Below are 5,000 nucleotides of genomic sequence, written 5' to 3'. Positions count from 1 at the left end.
ACCTAGCGGCCTGCCGATCGGTATTTAGAGGGAGGCACTTTGAAAGCAACACGCCGCTGGAACTTTGAAAAATTTCGGGGCAAAGCAATACGCGGCTGGGACTTTGAAATATTTCGGAGCGCACCTAAAGTTCGTTATTTTGGCTAAACGGAGCGAAAATCTGCATTTATACCATCACGGACGTTAGTTTAATAGCGTTTAACGATGGATCCACGGTACAGAATGCAAAAATATGATTGTTAAAATTTTCGACTAATCGGTTCTAAGAGGCGAAGCAATACGCCGCTGGGACTTTGAAATATTTCGGAGTGCACCTAAAGTTCGTTATTTTGGCTAAACGGAGCGAAAATCTGCATTTATACCATCACGGACGTTAGTTTAATAGCGTTTAACGATGGATCCACGGTACAGAATGCAAAAATATGATTGTTAAAATTTTCGACTAATCGGTTCTAAGAGGCGAAGCAATACGCCGCTGGGACTTTGAAATATTTCGGAGCGCACCTAAAGTTCGTTATTTTGGCTAAACGGAGCGAAAATCTGCATTTATACCATCACGGACGTTAGTTTAATAGCGTTTAACGATGGATCCACGGTACAGAATGCAAAAATATGATTGTTAAAATTTTCGACTAATCGGTTCTAAGAGGCGAAGCAATACGCCGCTGGGACTTTGAAATATTTCGGAGCGCACCTAAAGTTCGTTATTTTGGCTAAACGGAGCGAAAATCTGCATTTATACCATCACGGACGCTAGTTTAATAGCGTTTAACGATCGATCCACGGTACAGAATGCAAAAATATGATTGTTAAAATTTTCGACTAATCGGTTCTAAGAGGCGAAGCAATACGCCGCTGGGACTTTGAAATATTTCGGAGCGCACCTATAGTTCGTTATTTTGGCTAAACGGAGCGAAAATCTGCATTTATACCATCACGGACGTTAGTTTAATAGCGTTTAACGATGGATCCACGGTACAGAATGCAAAAATATGATTGTTAAAATTTTCGACTAATCGGTTCTAAGAGGCGAAGCAATACGCCGCTGGGACTTTGAAATATTTCGGAGCGCACCTAAAGTTCGTTATTTTGGCTAAACGGAGCGAAAATCTGCATTTATACCATCACGGACGTTACTTTAATAGCGTTTAACGATGGATCCACGGTACAGAATGCAAAAATATGATTGTTAAAATTTTCGACTAATCGGTTCTAAGAGGCGAAGCAATACGCCGCTGGGACTTTGAAATATTTCGGAGCGCACCTAAAGTTCGTTATTTTGGCTAAACGGAGCGAAAATCTGCATTTATACCATCACGGACGTTAGTTCAATAGCGTTTAACGATCGATCCACGGTACAGAATGCAAAAATATGATTGTTAAAATTTTCGACTAATCGGTTCTAAGAGGCGAAGCAATACGCCGCTGGGACTTTGAAATATTTCGGAGCGCACCTAAAGTTCGTTATTTTGGCTAAACGGAGCGAAAATCTGCATTTATACCATCACGGACGTTAGTTTAATAGCGTTTAACGATGGATCCACGGTACAGAATGCAAAAATATGATTGTTAAAATTTTCGACTTATCGGTTCTAAGAGGCGAAGCAATACGCCGCTGGGACTTTGAAATATTTCGGAGCGCACCTAAAGTTCGTTATTTTGGCTAAACGGAGCGAAAATCTGCATTTATACCATCACGGACGTTAGTTGAATAGCGTTTAACGATGGATCCACGGTACAGAATGCAAAAATATGATTGTTAAAATTTTCGACTAATCGGTTCTAAGAGGCGAAGCAATACGCCGCTGGGACTTTGAAATATTTCGGAGCGCACCTAAAGTTCGTTATTTTGGCTAAACGGAGCGAAAATCTGCATTTATACCATCACGGACGTTAGTTTAATAGCGTTTAACGATGGATCCACGGTACAGAATGCAAAAATATGATTGTTAAAATTTTCGACTAATCGGTTCTAAGAGGCGAAGCAATACGCCGCTGGGACTTTGAAATATTTCGGAGCGCACCTAAAGTTCGTTATTTTGGCTAAACGGAGCGAAAATCTGCATTTATACCATCACGGACGTTAGTTTAATAGCGTTTAACGATGGATCCACGGTACAGAATGCAAAAATATGATTGTTAAAATTTTCGACTAATCGGTTCTAAGAGGCGAAGCAATACGCCGCTGGGACTTTGAAATATTTCGGAGTGCACCTAAAGTTCGTTATTTTGGCTAAACGGAGCGAAAATCTGCATTTATACCATCACGGACGTTAGTTTAATAGCGTTTAACGATGGATCCACGGTACAGAATGCAAAAATATGATTGTTAAAATTTTCGACTAATCGGTTCTAAGAGGCGAAGCAATACGCCGCTGGGACTTTGAAATATTTCGGAGCGCACCTAAAGTTCGTTATTTTGGCTAAACGGAGCGAAAATCTGCATTTATACCATCACGGACGTTAGTTCAATAGCGTTTAACGATCGATCCACGGTACAGAATGCAAAAATATGATTGTTAAAATTTTCGACTAATCGGTTCTAAGAGGCGAAGCAATACGCCGCTGGGACTTTGAAATATTTCGGAGCGCACCTAAAGTTAGTTATTTTGGCTAAACGGAGCGAAAATCTGCATTTATACCATCACGGACGTTAGTTTAATAGCGTTTAACGATGGATCCACGGTACAGAATGCAAAAATATGATTGTTAAAATTTTCGACTAATCGGTTCTAAGAGGCGAAGCAATACGCCGCTGGGACTTTGAAATATTTCGGAGCGCACCTAAAGTTCGTTATTTTGGCTAAACGGAGCGAAAATCTGCATTTATACCATCACGGACGTTAGTTTAATAGCGTTTAACGATGGATCCACGGTACAGAATGCAAAAATATGATTGTTAAAATTTTCGACTAATCGGTTCTAAGAGGCGAAGCAATACGCCGCTGGGACTTTGAAATATTTCGGAGCGCACCTAAAGTTCGTTATTTTGGCTAAACGGAGCGAAAATCTGCATTTATACCATCACGGACGTTAGTTTAATAGCGTTTAACGATGGATCCACGGTACAGAATGCAAAAATATGATTGTTAAAATTTTCGACTAATCGGTTCTAAGAGGCGAAGCAATACGCCGCTGGGACTTTGAAATATTTCGGAGCGCACCTAAAGTTCGTTATTTTGGCTAAACGGAGCGAAAATCTGCATTTATACCATCACGGACGCTAGTTTAATAGCGTTTAACGATCGATCCACGGTACAGAATGCAAAAATATGATTGTTAAAATTTTCGACTAATCGGTTCTAAGAGGCGAAGCAATACGCCGCTGGGACTTTGAAATATTTCGGAGCGCACCTAAAGTTCGTTATTTTGGCTAAACGGAGCGAAAATCTGCATTTATACCATCACGGACGTTAGTTTAATAGCGTTTAACGATGGATCCACGGTACAGAATGCAAAAATATGATTGTTAAAATTTTCGACTTATCGGTTCTGGATCACTGAAAAATCAAAAAAAATTATTAATTTTGATTAATTAAATTACATATGTAGTTTTATATTGTTATAGTCTCGTATTTGTTAATGTTTTGTCGTAAGAAAATGCAAAAATATCGTTTTAATGTTTTCGTCTCATCGGTTCTGGATCGCTGAAAAATCAAAAAAAAATATTAATTTTGATTAATTAAATTACAAATGGAGTTTTATATTGCTATAGTCGCTTATTTGTTAATGTTTTACCGTAAGAAAATGCAAAAATATCGTTTTAATATTTTCATCTCATCGGTTCTGGGCGGTTTTAAAATTTTTTAAAATATTAATTAAACCCATGATTTACATGAGAATGTGAATTTATTATGTCCTGCATGTTAATTTATTAATTTTCATGTATAGAACGTTATAAAATGAAAGGATATGTTCGACGATATTTTCAGTCTAAGTTTTACCGTGCCGGCGGGATGGTACGCTCTCACGGCGGTTTGCACAGGCATACGCCTGGGCGTAAGCCCATGCGTCGCCGACCTAGCGGCCGGCCGTTCGGTATTTATAGGAAGGCACTTTCGGTTCGCTCGGACCGGTCGGGAGTAGCGTCGAGCGTGTGGCTCTTTTATGACTTCGGTTGAAAAGCAGTCTACCGCTCCTCGAGAATATACTTTCTCGACTATTCTCGTTCCGGTTTTCCGTTGCGGATTATTATTAATCTCCACACAGCATTACCACGGGTCGGTGTCTAAGACCGAATGGCCCATATGTGGTGAGCCTTGTAATATAAGGCTGGTGACCTGTATGCACTTATAAATGTTGCATACTTGTACAAACTGAGCATCAACTGTCTGTAACCAAAATTTGTTAAAACTGAAAAAGTTATAAGATTGTATAAAATTTTTGAACCAAGAAAGTAGTGTTAGACGAAAATTCGTTCTATCACTTTTAGAAGGGAGACTGTTTGGAAATATTTAAAGTATAAAATACACAAAAGTCCACTGAATTATGAACAAAATTACGTCCCTGAATTTAAGAAAAGTCAAGAGGTGTCAGAAATAAAATCCTCTCTGATACGTTCAGAGAGGAAAATAAGTATGGAGAGAGGAGTAAAAATGAAAGAAGTTTTAAGGCTGGGGAAACTTCTAAAGGAGAGAGATTCCAACATATCTAATATGTACATTTAAAGCAAGTCCAAGGAACTCTCTCCGTTAATGTTTGAAAAGGTGTGTGCAGATGGAGGAGAAATGTATAAAGTACAGAGACGAGGTTGGTGGGCCCGCTCTAATGATAAAGATTATAAAATTTGGTGGCAAAATGACCAGCATGATCACTGTACGCGCTTTCTCGATTTGTATAGCATGCCACTGTCCGCGCTATCTTTTATTATATTGTCCAGCGTGTGTGGTCTACGTGCTTGCACGATGGATGCACGGCGTGAAAGTGATTTTCGTGCTTTATGAGAGGAGGAGGAGAATATTTGGCCTCTATAAGAGGTACAAAATTTATGAAATGTGTGT

The sequence above is a fragment of the Osmia lignaria genome, unplaced genomic scaffold (genome assembly GCF_051020975.1).
Source record: "Osmia lignaria lignaria isolate PbOS001 unplaced genomic scaffold, iyOsmLign1 scaffold0179, whole genome shotgun sequence".
Lineage (NCBI taxonomy): Eukaryota > Metazoa > Arthropoda > Insecta > Hymenoptera > Megachilidae > Osmia > Osmia lignaria.
The sequence above is the reverse complement of the archived record's forward strand: the minus strand, read 5'-3'. Positions refer to the sequence as shown.